The 16845-nt window shown below is 38.7% G+C and overlaps 1 long non-coding RNA gene across 1 annotated transcript in view; it reads left to right on the forward strand.

Annotated features, from left to right (window-relative positions):
* Positions 1 to 10897: 10897 nt before the first annotated feature.
* The window catches only part of LOC122140003, a 29512-nt gene continuing 23564 nt past the window's right edge, over positions 10898 to 16845 (forward strand). Inside the window, exon 1 of the long non-coding RNA XR_006156727.1 lies at positions 10898 to 11715. This is a non-coding gene — a long non-coding RNA (uncharacterized LOC122140003). The remainder of the gene's footprint in view (positions 11716 to 16845) is intronic.

Genomic DNA, 16845 nt, shown 5'->3' on the forward strand with positions numbered 1-16845 from the left:
TTCTCTTTCTCTCTCTCTCTCTCTCTCTCTCTCTCTCTCTCTCTCTCTCTATATATATATATGTATGTATATATATGTATATATATTTGTTTTTTTTTCATATGTAAATATGTTTCACTCAGAAATACTTTAGATTACAGAAGTAGTGATGGGTGGTAGTAGAATGGGTAAAACAGTTTTACACATATATTTTTAACATCAACATATAATTAAAAATTGTTCCTGATGTTGCTGCTCTATTTGTGAATAATTATATAGTTCACAATAGTATTTCACTAAATTTTTTATACAATTTGTGATTTTTTAAAAATTGAGTTCATAATATTCTCCAATTTCATTCAAAATGAAAATATTTTTTCAAAATTGTTTAATTATAAAAAAGTTGTAATCTTCCCTCAAATTCCCTTAATTTTTTTTCCCTAAATGTTTTTTTTTTCTTCTAAAACTCTTTTGTAAACTTTATAGTCCTAACATTAAAAAATTGCATATATAAATATATATATATATTTTTGCAATATTTCTTCAAATTTCATAATATATATATATATATATATATATAATATATATATATATATATATATATATATATATATATATATATATATATATATATATATATGTTTTTCCATATTTATTCATATATATTTAAATCTTGTTTTTCAAAATTGTATTTGTAACCTTACATCAAATTTTCATAATAATAAAAAAATGTCACACAGAGACCTGTCATACAGACACCACTTTTTATGATCCAATCAATTGCCAGTGTATAAAATCAAGGCCTTGTGTTGTTTTCCCCTCATTGAAGATCCTGTCAGAAAATATCACATTAACAGAAGTCAAATGAGTTGTGACCGCCATTTCATCTTGACTTTACCTTCTCTAAAGGGTTAAAGAACTGCCCTCGGAGGACTGCATTTTTCAGATTTTGTGTCACCACAGTGCCACAGTGCGCTTCCATCTCCACTGTTTACATAGCACACTAAATGCCGTTTTCTATATGATTGTTTATCATATGGAGCAAAGGAAAAAAAAAAACAGCGTTATTTGTCTTCCTCTGTGTGCTGTTCTCCTGAGGAGCATTCAAGGAAATTGATATTGGCAGCACTGCAGTGTGTGTAACGGCGGCCATATCGACTGTGCGTGAGTGTGTGTCAGCGACTGGCAAGGTGGCGTGGGAGTCATTGCCACACTCTAGGGGCCTGGAGCTCATTTGAATGCATCCCGACACTATGACACCCCCCTTCACTGCTCTCTCTCACACACACACACACACACACACACACACAGTACTCCCTCTACCTGTTTGGGCTGCCATCATTTGCATGAAATAAGATGGAAATGGAGCCCTTATTTATTTCAGCAGAAATGAACTGTATTATTAAGGGCACCATTGTGCAAAGCACCGGCCGCTATGAGAATACATTACCCTGGCTATTTCTGGAGCGCTCCAGTCACACATACTGGCTAATTTACTCCATTCTCTACTCATACCGCTACTTTGAAGGGCCCGCCACTTGGGTGCATTCATTGGAGTGTGTATTTGTGTGTGTGTATATGGGTGGTTGTAGTGTTGAGACAAATCTTGCTCGTGTGTGGGCGGCGTCGGCATGTATGAGTGTGTGAATTATGCATTTCGGCTGTATGTTTGAACTGAAATCATCTCTAATTCAGTGACATCACCCTTTTTATCAACCAACAGGTTCATTCTTTTCACCTCTGTGGCCTGTGCACAGGAAGAGCACACACTCACCATTTCCTGTTGTTCCTTCTCCTCCTCCTCCTCCTCCTCCTCCTCATTAATGTTGGCTGTTCTCTCCCCTGTAGGAAGGTTTTAATAGTTCATTGGCTGAACCCTGAACTCTTGGTGGATGTTGCTCTACCCATGATCTGATCTAGAATTGTCTTCTTTTACCTGCAAACTGGCCGTAGCCTAACCGGTATGCAATCCATCTCTAGATATGTTTCAATGCAAGTTGTGAATTTAAATCTTTTGAAAAATCAGAATACAACAAAATTTCATTAAATTTAATTAGTGACTTGTGGTTTAGAGCATTTTGATAGTGATTGAAATAAAAGTAATGTTACTTTTTATGCGTGTCTATGAATTTAGTTTATGTGCATGTCTTCTTACAAGTAAAAAATATTTATCTAAAAAAAAAATAATCTTATGCAAGTTTTGGAAGAAACTTTTTAAATATTTATTTATTTATTGCAATGCCCTAACTTTTCATAAAAATATGGATGGTTATTGTTTTTTGTTTAGACCAGGGGTTGGCAGCCTTTTTATGCATGACATCAGGGGCAACGATTGGCATGCAAGCTATAAAAGAGAAAGAGATTAATATTAAATGCATTTAGTTTATTTTTTTTATTTTTTATAAATGTTAATTTCCCTCATATTTACAAGCCAGTTTAAAATGATAATGAACGAGAAAAATACAAAATGGTACCTTATGTCAAAAACCTTGCTGACCCCTGGTTTAGCAAAAAGATAAAAAAAAAAAAAAAATAAAGTGAGCGAAGGGAGAAAAATTTGCAGATATGAATGCTTTGCCAATAACTGTATGGTCTACAATTCAGACTTTTCTGAATAGGGACAGTTCACCAAAAAAGGGACAGTTCTGAAAGGAACAGGTCAGGAAAAACTTAAAATTGTCACTGTTTACTCATGCTCAAGTCTTTACAAACCTGTATATTTATTTTGTAGAACAAATATTTGAGTTTTTTTTTTTTTTTTTTTTACAAATGGAAGTTAATGGTAACCAAAATGGTTTGGTTACCAGCATTTTTCAAAATATCATCTTTTGTGTTCTACAGAAGAATTAAAGTCACACCGGTTTGGAACAATTAGGATGAGTAAATTCTGAACTATCCCTTTAGCATTCTGTTGCTACTAAGGTAACAAACCTCAGTTCTCAAGGGGTGATAGAATTACCTCCTAATATCTGTGCTATGAAATTGTTATTATTCAGGTAGCTAGTTATAAACATGCTTAATAGTTTAGCTAGATTTAACTTAGCAAGATTCTCTTTAAACTGCTGCTTTGTCATGTCAGTATTTGACCTGAAGGAGAAAATTGACCATAGAAGAATAGCTACTGTGGCACCCTTGTTGCAGTGTTGAGAATGTGGTGCATTCTTGGCTGCATTCTAACACATTTCACATACATGCTTATAGTGTGTTTGAAGCTTTAATGTTTGACCAAGATCTACCCGCTGTGTATGCACACACACCTATGCACACACTGATTTGTGGCTGTTCATTTCTTTACAGCCTTTCTAATGGAGTTTATTAGCATCTGAACAGCATTTCAGAGCATATGAAATCTGTCCTTTTTGAAGGGTGGCACTTTTCAATCTGGATCTGAACAAAATAGTCTTATTAAGAGCCTGTTAAGCTGAGAACTCACATACACATTCACAAAGAGTTTGATAAACATTACTTGGTATTTTCCAAGTGAAATATAAGACATCTGTGATGTGATGTACTAATCTCTGGCTGACAGAAACAGCATCAACTTTTAAAGACATAATCTGCTCTCAGACGGCTATTGCACTTGTCTCATTTGATGTTCTTATACAGTACCCTCTTTTTTTTCTTGTGTGTGCCATATTTGTGAACATGATTTAGTGTGCATAAATCTATATATGTGTGTGTGTGTGTGTGTGTGTGTGTGTGTGTGTGTGTGTGTGTGTGTGTGTGTGTGTGTGTGTGTGTGCGTCTGCGTTTGCATTCAAGATTTGCTGTGTGTTTGGGAAAGCAAAAAATATCTTTGCTCTTGAACAACATTTTCACTGTATTGATGTTTCTGTGGCTCTTTCAACCTCTCTGCAAAATTCAGCCAATATCAAGTTATTACCATTGATCAGAGGCAATGGCAGATCTCAATGTGAAGACCACTGGATTAGATGATACACAGCTAAACGCCAAAGTCTTTACGCTTTCAAATGGAATATTTGTCTCGTAATTACTGTAATAGCCCAAAGCCCATACTAATGTACTGAGGCTTTTAATTGTGGGTGGACTGTTTACATCTGGTACATATTGTTGTAAAGAGAGTCTTGCCAGTGTTTCCTTTTGTATTTCATGCAATAATTACTAATTTACTTATTTGTCATTTTGATGATGATGTTTTTGTAAATGCATTCACTACAGGCATTATCTTGGGCAACTAGAGGTTATGTGCATTGCTTAAGGGCACTACAGTAAAAGGCTGTAGATTCATGTAGGGTCTAGAAGTCTACAAGTTATTAAAGCTACAGCTTAAATAACTACTAGACTTACATATATATATAGTTTAATGTAGTACACATATATATATTTTTAATAATAAATAAAATTAAAAAAAAAATAGAGAAAAGAAAAAAAAAAAACAAAAGAATGAAAAAAAAAATATAAAACTATAGTTATAGAGTAAAAATTTTTAAAAAAAAAAAAAGTAGTTAGGATAGAAGTGCAAGCTTTCAGATGTATGGACCTTTTTTGTTGTGTCATTCTGTTCACCTGTGTTCTGTTAATTATCCTCATGTGCCTCCCTACTTAAAGGGATAGTTCACCCAAAAATGAAAATTATGTCATTAATGACTCACCCTCATGTCGTTCCAAACCCGTGAGACCTCCGTTCATCTTCGGAACACAGTATAAGATATTTTAGATTTAGTCCGAGAGCTTTCTGTTCCTCCATTGAGAATGTATGTACGGTATACTGTCCACATCCAGAAAGGTAATAAAAACATCTTCAAAGTAGTCCATGTGACATCAGAAGGTCCGTTAGAATTTTTTGAAGCATCGAAAATACATTTTGGTCCAAAAATATCAAAAACTACGACTTTATTCAGCATTGACTTCTCTCCCGGGGTCTGTTATGAACGTGTTCACAACACTGCAGTTTAGTGATATCCGGTTCGCGAACGAATCACTCGATGTAACCGATCTTCTTGAACCAGTTCACCAAATCGAACTGAAATCGTTTGAAAACGGTTCGCGTCAACAATAAGCATTAATCCACAAATGACTTAAGCTGTTAACTTTTTTAACATGGCTGACACTCCCTCTGAGTTCAAATAAACCAATATCCCGAAGTAATTAATTTACTCAAACAGTACACTGACTGAACTCCTGACCGAGCCAGATAACGAACAAAACATTGACTGCAACTGAACAATGATTCCTGGAACCGGTACCGCATATCAAGATAGACTTGCACCGGATGGCAGCCTCCAGGGCACCCGAACCCCACCCGTCTGGATGTTAATTGGCGTGAGGATGCGCCTTCTGGGAGGTGGAGGTGATGTCAGACTTACGGACCTGTTTATTGTGTTATCTCCCCATGTCCTCTCCCTTACCTAGTTTTCCCTCATGTTTGATTGTGTCATTCTGTTCACCTGTGTTCTGTTAATTATCCTTATGTGCCTCCCTAATTAAGCTCTAGTCTGTTCAGTTTCGTCTGGTGTTAACGCCATTTTGTACCTCCATGTTGTGTGCTACATGTGTCTCCTGCCTGCCATGTGTTCCCTGCTATTTGGTTCATTAAAGTTAAAGATTGTAAAGTTAACTCTCCTTCGTCTCCGTGCTCCTCCCCCCAACAAATCAGCACCACCACAAAACAATTATAAGATCACATTTTTTTTTTTTTTTTTTTTTTATAAATAAAAAGTAAACAAGTAGATAAAATAGAAATAGAACAGAGAGTGCTATAGGGTCAAGTTTAATTGAAAAAGATGTGTTTGTATGTTTATTTATAATGCAATATATTATTTGACATGATTACAAATTACTGCACTTCATTAATAGTCAATTTTTCTATAGGTGGTGATCATAAAAAGTTTTAAATATTTGAATAAAAGTTAATAACGTAATTATTTATGAAAAAAAATGTGTTTAAAATATTTTAATGCAGTTAATGGACAGGCCCCGCCCCCAGACCTGTATGTCATCTTACATTTAATACAGCTGACTGTACACAAATGCAGGGCAACAACTCCATGCAAGTTATGCCCTAAAATTGAAGATATTGGTGCAGAAATGCACCGTATGAGTTTTTTGCCCAGGGAAAGCAATATTACATGAGAGCTGTTTGTCCCAAAACATGAGTTTAAATGTGATTTTAATAAATGCACTGAATGTATGCTTGTTTGTATATGTGTGTGTAATTCAGTGCATTTAGTGTTTATTTTATTAAAATTTGAGTGATATAGAAATTAATTTTACATTTTAAATTGTGAATGCATTAAAGTTAAAAAGTAAATATATTATGATCTATTGATTGTTCCCCATTTACCTGTACATCCCTAATATGTTTGTGCATATATTGACGTATATCTGTATACCAAATTAATGCACATTCATAGGCATTAATTTTGATAACTGTTTGGTCGTGTTTATTAATGATGTCATAAGTAAAGTGTTTGCGTGCACAAGCATGCCTTTATACGTGGGTGTAGTGATGGATCGTGTCAGCTCGGTGTTTACCTAGTTGGTGATTTGGATGTGCTCGTGGCAGAGGCGTGGAGCAGGCCAGGATGGATGAGGTTGCCAGGGCTGAGTGAGTACACACGGCCCTCATGCATTCCATCATGGCCCCTTGCTGAGGCTCAACGCCCCCCAGAGGCCGACACTAGAGCTGTTAATGCCTTAATTAGACAAACTTAGGAAACTGCCATTACAGCACAATACTGTCACTTGGCAGGTTGGAATATTCATGTTAAGCTAGTTTGCAGTTAAATATGCTCAAGAAATTAATAATTGTGAGTAATTGTGAAAGTTAATTGTACTGTATGACGTTAATAGGTGTAAAGTTAAAAAATAATACCAAGATACAAAGGCTATGCTCTATAGTGTAGACTGTGAGTTTTAGCGACGACCCTGCTCTCAGCCATGTGAGTGTATTTAGTGCGTAATGTGTTATAAAAAGAGCTTGAGAGAGATTTGGTGTGTGTGTGGTTTGTGTATGTGTGTGGCAGTAAGGGACAGGAGGGGCAGAGCAGAAAATCAAATCACTTAATTGCTGCATTTTTCATCTCCATCTTTTGTTTTATGGCAGAGTGGGGCTCTAGAGTAGCCGTGTGTGATTCATGGTTGTCAGGCAAGCAGCGAGCAGCACCATCCCTCACCAGACAGCGCCGGCCCTGCACCACACCAGCGCTATTACCCAGATGAATATGACTGCTCTGTTTCATATTCCCCAAAGCCCACACACCCAAGGAGCTAATTCTAACACTGAGCACAGCTTCTGGGACAACAAACTGTGTGTGACAGAGGAATGAAAAGAAAGATGGAGATAAACAAAGAATGCAGAAACAATAATTAAGACATTTCATGACATGATCTGCTGTGTGTACAAACAGGATAATTTATGTTTAAGTTGTAAAACGTCTCAGTTATGTATGTAACCCTCGTTCCCTGAAGGAGGGAACGGAGACGTCACGTCGGTGATGACCGACGAATTGGGATCTCGCCAGAGAGACCAATCCACTTTGAGTGTAACTAAACAGCGGGGTATAAGAGGCAGCAGATGCACCGCATTAATTTATGTTTTCGCTGAGGAGCCGAGTCGGTGGTACAGCAACTTTGGCGATGGGACGTGACATCTCCATTCCCTCCTTCACAGAACAAGGGTTGCATACGTAACTGAGATGTTCCCTTTCAGTCGGTCACTCTCGACGTCACGTCGGTGATGATTACTCACGTGGAGTAACCCCGATCATTTAGAGATGGCAGAACGCTGTCTGCCAGGGGAAACACAGCCCTAGTAACAGTACCGTGGAAATACACATATGGGATTCCAACGGGTAACACCAGATTTCAGGAATTCATTGGCTGAAAGGCCTGGCACCGAACACTCCACCACATCTGGCCGCGGAGTGCTGGAGAACTCAACAGGGTCTGCCCAGTCAGGGGACTCTCTGGAGAACTAGGCATCCAGGACGCCACTACCCGTTTGAGGTGAGAACACAGGAGGGAACCGGTTCAACACACAGGCTGTAGAACCTAGCGAACATGTTAGGAGTCTACCAGCCCATAGCTCTACAAATGTCTGCTAGCGAGCCACCACGAGCCACGTTGCGACACCCTTAGTGGAGTGAGCACGCAGCCTGAGCAGGCAGGGGACACCTTGTGCTTCGTAGGCCAAGGTTATGGCATCCACTATCCAGTGGGCCATCCTCTGCTTGGAGACAGCCTTCCCCTTCTGCTGTTCTCCATAACAGACAAAGAGCTGTTCTGAGGTCCTAAAACTCTGAGTCCTATCCATGTACTGTCGCAGTGCGCGTACAGGACAGAGCAAAGTTAGGGCCGGGTCTGCCTCCTCCAGGGACAGCGCTTCCAGGCTCACTACCTGGTCCCTGAAGGGAGTGGTAGAAACCTCGGGCATGTAGCCGGGCATGGGTCTCAGTGTTGCACTGAAATCAGCCGGCTCAAACTCAAGGCACAATTCGTTGACTGAAAATGCCTACAGTTCATAGAAAGAAACTTCAACTCGACTGACTGCAAAGGCTCAAAGGGGGCAGCTGATAGGGCTCTTTGTACCAATGCCAAATCCCAAGAGGGATGGCAGGGAGGCTAGGAGGATTTAACGACCATAGTGAGAGCTACCTCCTGGGGTAGGTCAATTAGAATCTCTGCATCCCTTCCAGGGACCACACATAGAGTTTCCACAGGTCTGGAAGAGGGTGCCCCATCTCTGAGAATGCAGATCCTTCCTTAGAGGAATCGGCCAGGGAGGGGCTGTCGCAAGGAGCATGAGCTCCAGGAACCAGGTGCTGTTGAGCCACTAACAAGACCTGCTCCTCGTCCTACCTGAGATTGCACAGTGTCTGTGCGAGCAGGCTCACTGAGGGGAATGCATATTTGCGCAGGCCCCGGGGCCAGCTGTGTGCCAGTGTGTCTGTGCCAATCATTGCCTCGGTTAGGGAGTAGAACCACTGGCAGTGGGTGGTTTCTGGAGATGCAAACTGGTCTACCTGAGCAACTCCAAACCATCTCCAGATCAGAATGGACCAGAATGGACCACGGACCAGAATGTCCCTGCCACGAAGGTGCCCTCTGAGGTGGCTCAGGGCAAGGCGTACTGCCAGCAACTCGAGGCAATTGATATGCCAACACAGGTGGGGACCCGTCCAAACCCCTGACACTGCGTGATCGTTGTATGAGGCCCCCCAGCTGGTGGCTGAGGCATCCGTGAATACCACAGCATTCCTGGATACCTGTTTCAGGTTCACTCCTGGCCCAAGGAATGAGGGATCTGACCACGGGCTGAAGGTTCTGCAGCAGGCCGGTGTAATCTGAACCCGGTGAGTACTGCATTGCAACACCCACCTCGGGACTCGGCCATGGAGCCGGTGCTGAAGCGGTCTCATATGGAGCAGACTGAGCGGAACTACCACCACAGCTGCAGCCATATGCCCCAAGAGCCTCTGAAAGAATTTCAGTGGGACTGCCGCCCTGCCTGATAAAGTCTTGAGGCAGTTCAGCACTGACTGAGCACGTTCCTGGGTGAGGCATGCTGTCTGGCTGACCGAGTCCAACTCCATGCCAAGAAAAGATATCCTTTGCATTAGCACGAGTTTGCTCTTTTCCCAGTTGACCCAAAGACCCAACTGGCTGAGGAGTCTAAGCACCAGGTCCCTGTGTGCGCACAACTGATCGCAAGACTGTGCGAGAATGAGCCAGTCGTTGAAATAGTTGAGGATGTGCACACCCCGTTCTCTCAAAGGAACAAGGACTGCCTTGACGACTTTGGTGAAGATGCGACAGGGACAGCCCAAAGGACAGGGCGTTGTACTGACATGCCCAACTCTCGAATGGCTCTCGATAGCGTCGCCGAAAAGGCCGGTCTGTGACTTGCACCTTATCATGCTCCTTCATGTCGGCCAGACACAGCCAGAGATGGCACTACTGGACCACAAGCATGGACATCGCGCGACCCAGAGACTGTGTGGTCACCTTTGTCGCTCGAAGCACGAAGTCCGTCGCAGCACGCAGTTCATGTAGAACCTCTAGGTCGTGGCCACCCTCGTGTAGTAACGCCATGGCATGGAGGGCAGAAGCCGCTAAAATTAAATTGTAATCAATGTGTAATCATCATTCTTTTTCATTTTAAGAAAGCAGATTTTGTTTTGATTTTTCCAGTTTTTTTTTTTTTTGGTGACGTGAGTGCAGTTGGTCTGCACAAGATGTGACTTAATTGAACTGCACAATATAACAGAACCATATCAAATACTAACTGATATTAAGAGCTTTTGAACCATATTGGATATACTCTACCATTCAAAAGTTTGGGTATTACTTGTTTGGTAAGATGTGTTTAATGTTGCATTTATTTGATCAATAATACAATAAAAACCGTAATATTATTACAATTCAAAACAATTATTTTCTATCTGTTTATTATTTTGTAACAATGTAAATCTTATTGTGACTTTTGATAAGTTTAATGCATCCTTACTGAATAAAAGTATGTAAATGTAATTCAATGTAGTGTTTTTAATTTATTAGACAACATTGTATAGAGTTTTAATATTAACCATTTATGTGCTGTATTCCATGTATTTCATGCCTCAGACTGTAAATATTTAGATATTTCAGTGTGTGATTTCTGCCCCAGAGTTTTAACTTATTTCTTATTTTAAATCATTATGCATCTATTTAAAACAAACAAACAAAATAAAAATATAATTTTTAATCAATTTTTAAATGTTTTTTTTATATCTAGAAGAAGAATGCCAAAGCAAATGTATGTATTTAATGTAATTATTATAAAGAAGTAACTTTATTATAAAACTACAGCACTGTTATATTTTGAAAGTGTGACATTATTCACAATATACCATGACTTCTCGTGTCAATATGCATTAGTGTTTTTATTTTTGTGTTTCTGTAAACTATAATATCTAGTTTTTTCCAAGAGTTAACAGTTGTGGTGTGGTCTGTTGCTGTGAGTCAGTCTTCAGTTCAGGTAGAATCTGCTGTGAAGGTGCTTCTCTTGTTTAAATCAATAGGCTTGTCATTCTGAGCGGCATCCTTTTTTCTTCAGCAAGCCCAACTCTTACACACTGAGAGTGTAGAAGTGTGTGTGTGCCAGCTGTGAACATGTACAGCAGGGACTGCTGGTCAGTGCAGCAGCTTTCATCAGCCTAGAAAGAGAGGGAAGGGCTTTTGTCAGTGAGTTTGCCTCCCTTTTGGCTCCGTACACGCAGAAGCTTTAAGAGGGAGAAACCTCTGTGCTGGGTTCAGTTCCTTTCTTTCCCCCCTCTTTTGTTTGTGATAGTACTTCACACAGCATGGCAGTTGTTTATCTGAAGTTGGTAGAAGGTTCCGGAGCTTGTGTGGTTAAGGATACTAGGGCAGTTCCACATATTCATACTTGTTCCTGCAGGACTTAATGGTTTTCCATTCATCTCAATGCCAGTAGCTTGGCCGGTGCAGGACAGCCCAGAATTTTGTGTGTCTTTGCTTTTTCACTTTAGATTTTTTTTTTTTTTTTTTGCACCAATAAGCTGAGCTGTAAATGCCATGTGACTAATGGCTCTGAAGTGTCATGTGTCATGTTAGTGCTGATTGGCTGATGGCAGTGTGAGTATTTGCACAGTCATCAGCTGGGGCTTCAAAGGCAGCAGACAAGGAGAAATATAAGTCCATTTCATGGTTTAAACAGCCGTCCAAAGAAAGCCTTTCTGTCTCTCTCATCCCCTCTTTCAAAAATCTCATGGAGAGGTGAGGACAAATGCTTGCTGTGTGTTTGTGTGTTTCAGACTTCCAGCATAGAAGGAAAATATCCATAGCCATCTCCATTACACACATGTAAAGTCAGTGCTTGATTCAGATTTCTGGTTTGGTGACAGTAAGAGTAATAGTGCTAATGAGTTTAAAGGAGCATAAAAATGGCACAGCTGATTTTGAAATAGTGTGGCTTTTCCTGTAAGAAGCTACTGTTTCCAACAACTAGGAGAGTAGTTAAAGCTAAAATGCTATGTTATGGTTTTAGTCACTAATGTATTGTGCATACCAGTGTTGTTATTGTAAATGAAAACTGAAAAAATGGAAAAATCATTTTTGTTAATTGAAATAAAATATAAATATTACATGTTAGACACATGTAAAACTCAAACTCGAAAACTTACTGAAATAAAACAAAATTATTAAAACTAAAATAAAAATAAAACTTAACCTATAATTAAAAAGAAAACTGAAAATATAAAAATAAAGACAAATTCAAAATATTAATTGGTGCACACCTCTTTATACTCAAACAAACTAAGGTAACAATCAAATTGGCTTGCCCGAAATATCCATTCTCTTTCTCATTAAACATTGGGAAGTACATGGATTAATTTTCTTTCTTTCTTTCTTTCTTTCTTTCTTTCTTTTTTGCAGCCATATACAAAATGTTATGGTCATTGCAAAAAAAAAAAAAATTAGTATAAAAATATGTAATATAGCTTTATTCATATTGAGCTTGGCACATATTATTTTGTAACAGAGAACTCTGTATCGAATTCAAATGGGTAAATTCACACCATGCTTTCCAATGGTTCACTACTCTGTGCTGTTGGTTCAGTAAAAAAAGAGTTGTTTTTCCCACGTTTGGACTTTGTATTTTGGTGTTTGCCATGTATAACAAATAACAGCAGCACATACAAGAGAAAAATTTTGTAATCACATATGGCCTGTAACTAAGTCTTCAACCCTGCTACTTCTTATTATCTACTTATAGTGTACTAAATTACTTTTTTAAGGGGGTACAGGTAGCTTACCTCTTGCCAGACTGTTTTAAATTACAAGTAGTTTGTAACTTGACTTGACTTGTTTCAAAGAAGTTTCCCCAACAACGATGACAGTGAAACAACAAAAGCACATGTAGCTGCCCTTTGGAACACATACTCATAAAGGATATCACATTTCCTGATGGAGAATGAATGCTTTTCAAACACACTTATATTTTTAGATTACTTTCTTAACAAGAGGAGGTTAATTTTTTGATCTTGCATGTGTGTTTGGGCATTCATCCTTTCAATATTCATCTCAAGGTCAAAAGGAGAGAGCTTTTGATGTTCATATCATGCTCTCTAGCTGCACACTCAGTATTAGTGAATTTTTGTTATCCGTGATGCTCAACCCTCAATGTTAGTGGTTTGTGTGTGTAAGTTTGTGTATTGTATTTTCAATGTGCCTGATCCAAAATGGCATGTGGTTAAGTGGCCTGCTCCTGGGAGTCCTTATTATCCAGGCAATTCATCACTCTTTACCACACACACACAGCTGGGCCCAAAACAGCACTAATGCATTATTTACTCCACTCAACTGTCACGGTCCAAAAGGACAGAGAAAGAGAGAGACCAGCATAGGACTGAATGGAGAACTTAATCAGTAGACTTATGAACTAAATCTGAGTGAGTTTATAATGAGCGGATGTACGGCGAGACTTTACACACACTCATACTGTCAGTAATGATGAATATGTTGTCCATCTGAGGCTTATCCATGTTCTCTCATCTTTCTCAAAACAGTCACACACTCTGGAGAAAAAGCCTTTACACTGTGCTATCAGTTGTGCTGCTTTGTGTTTCTGTGGAAACCATGATAATTTTTTTTTTCAGGATTCTTTGATGAATAAAAAGTTTAAAAGAGCATTTATTTGAAACAGAACTTTTATGTCAGAATGTCACTTGAACTAACTTTTGGCCAGTTTAAAGCAACCTTGATAAATAAAAGTAATAAAAATTTAAGTTAAATGTCTTTCAACTTTAAATGGTAGTGTATGATTTATCATATATCATCAATATTCTAGGATTATATGTAAGAATTATGTGGTAACACATTGTTCTGCAATTTTTAGTTGAAGAAATAGCCATATTAGCCCAGCATACGTGCTCCTGGTGCATTGAGCTTTGGTGCTTGTGTGAATGTTGCAGGTTTGAAATTTAATTCATCTTTCTAAAATAATGTTGTTAATCACTGTTCTTTCACAATTTAACAGGAGGGGCAATTCATTTTTCACATAGGGCCAGGTAGGTTTGGACAGCTTTTTTCCCTTAATAAATGAAATCATAATTTAAAAACTGCATTTTGTATACACTCACAATATCTTTGTAAAATAAAAAAAATATTTATAATATAAAAATTTTAATCTAAACAAAAAAAATATAAAAAAAAAAAAAAAAAACAGCCCCCTGTGTGTATATATACATATGTTCATTTATACTGACAATATAATTTGTAAAGTTGAATTAAAAACTATGAATTTAGTATTTGGTATGGTACTGTATGTGTTCCACTTTTGCATTTGGCAGTGTCATAAATTTGCTCATTTTATTACTGACATAGACATTGAATCTTTAATATTTCTTATTCATTTTATGCCATTTTCGAAATCTTTACTTCCTTAATTGCATAGCAGATGTGCCTTGTAGTCTCAGAATTTTGGGCCTCACTGTACCTCAAATTAATTTATATAATGGCATTAACCATATATTTCAGAGCAACTGAGCAGTGTATGATTCGACTCCTCTCTCTCACCTCTTGCTGTCATAAGACACTTCACTGTAATGTCAGCTAGCAGAGCAACAGCGCAGCATCAATAGCTAGTGTCACTCACAGTGCTGTTTGAATCAGCAGCCCTGTCAGACGACTGTTGTTCTCTCTGATTTTACATGTGTCACCAACACCGACATCTGATGCCATCACTCCGCACAGCCAACCGGCACAGACGCTGAGTACACAAAGATTCACAGTCCACAGTTGATACAGGGACCTTGTTTCCTTTGTTTTCCAGCAGTTACATTTTTAGCTTTTTAGTCATCATACTCTAGCACTTATTGACAAGAGCACAGAAAACCCCATTCTCAAGACACGCATGCTATCAAAGTTTTGGCACAGTTACAACTGTGCTCCCACAAGGCTGTGCAGTGACATTTAGCATCAAGTCTATTTAGCCCCAAAGCCCATACAGTATCATTTCTAAGCTGTGCAGAGTTCTCCTAACAGCTGGATTCATGTTAAATCCCTGTCGTGTGTGTGGTTTCATATAGGGCTCAGCTAGTGCTATATCCCCTTTGTGAGTTGTAAGCAACACCCAGGGGCGTTTTGTTTTGAAAAGTGGAAGAAGACAATTTATAGAACTTATTAGCTTGGAGTATGAATGATATTTATAAAACAGATAGTTGCAGTCCTTGATTCTGGTTGAACCGCGTTTGAAGCTGTTGTAAATTACTCTAAACATACACCTTCTCTGTTCTGCACCTCAACCACTCTCTTCAAACAATAAGTACCAACCAGAAACGTTTCTGAAGAACTACATTGTTTTGCAGAAGAATAATGTTTTTATTAATATCATTACATTTTATTTGCTTTGTTTTATTTTGTAAAACCTTGCTAAGTATATGGAATAACCGCTTTATAAAAGCAATAAGCCTCTTGAAGCCTTGGTTTACAGTGAATTTATAACAGCTAAGGGGGTTTTATAAGCACTCTGCTCCATATCGTGCCTAACAATGCCCCTTAACTGTTGCTTTATTGCTTTATTATGCAATGTTTGCTTAGTAGTCCTACCTACTGAAGTCAGTTTCCAACTTCTAAAAACACTAAAGGAAATTGCGACTTAAATTCTTGCCATTTTATTTCTCATAATTGAGATTTTGTATTGCATAATATATTTTAAGATGTGATTATATTTGCTAAAAATGTGACTTTACATCTCACAACGTCTTTATATCTTACAGTGCGACTTTAAATTTAGCACTTTGTGTCTCATAATGTAACTTTATCTTACAATTTCAAATGTTTTTTCACACTTTTTATGATCTGATTGTGGCTTTATATTTTAAAATATGTGGCTTTCAAGTTGGCAATTTTGAAAACTTTTTTCTTCATAACTTGACTTTTTATTTCAACTTCAAATTTCAACTTTATTTCTCTTTAAAGCATGCAATTCTAAATCTTACGTGACTATAAATATGCAAATGCTGCCTTATTTCTCACAAAATGATCCAAATTTGACTACATTTCACAATATATTTATTATCTCGAAAATTTAAGCAACTTTTTTTCTCATAATTATGACTTTACATTTCATAATGTAACTCACAATTTAAACTTTATTCTTTATTTTTTACTTCCAAGTAGAAATGGTTTCTATACCTACTTGATTTACTGAAAGGCAGATGTTAAGAAGACGCTGGCTTTGCCAGCTACAGATCATAATCTTTTCACTGCAGCCAAGACAGACTAACCTTTTTGCACCTATTTAAGGCGTATGTGTTGTTGGGTTACATCACTGTGCATCACCGGCTTTTGTATTCAGCTATATTGGCAAATACATGTGAGGGTTCTTGTCAGTGGGAGGGTGAGATTTCGGCAGGGGTTGTGGAGGGCTGATTTGGGGGGAAGGGAGCGGGGGGTTCGAGGTGGTGTGTATATGGAGCTGACAGGAGGTTGGATAGGGAGAGAGCCTGAGGGGGGCTTGGCAGGGGGCCTGGCACTGACCCAGTATGGGCCCACTGGTCTTTGATGCTCCCGGGCTTCCAGGGCAGCTGGGGGTGGGAGTGGGGGGAGAGTGAAACATGTGGGGAGGGGGGGTGGGGTTACCTGTGGATCTGTCGACCTTCATCGCAAAGTGGGGAGAGGAGGCTTTGAAGTGAAGCCAGGTTGAAGAGCTGCATCGATCGCCAGGGAGCAGAAAGAGAACGAGAACGAGGGAGTTGAACCCTGAGATATAGATATTGAGGATGGCACAAGAAATAGAGGGGAGGGGAAGGGAGGAATATGAAAGAAGGATGGTGAGGGCGAGATGACGAGACAGCACTGTAAAATAGAAGGCATATTTAGGTCTTCACTGGGGTGTCGAAA

Source organism: Cyprinus carpio, chromosome B16 (genome assembly GCF_018340385.1).
Source record: "Cyprinus carpio isolate SPL01 chromosome B16, ASM1834038v1, whole genome shotgun sequence".
Lineage (NCBI taxonomy): Eukaryota > Metazoa > Chordata > Actinopteri > Cypriniformes > Cyprinidae > Cyprinus > Cyprinus carpio.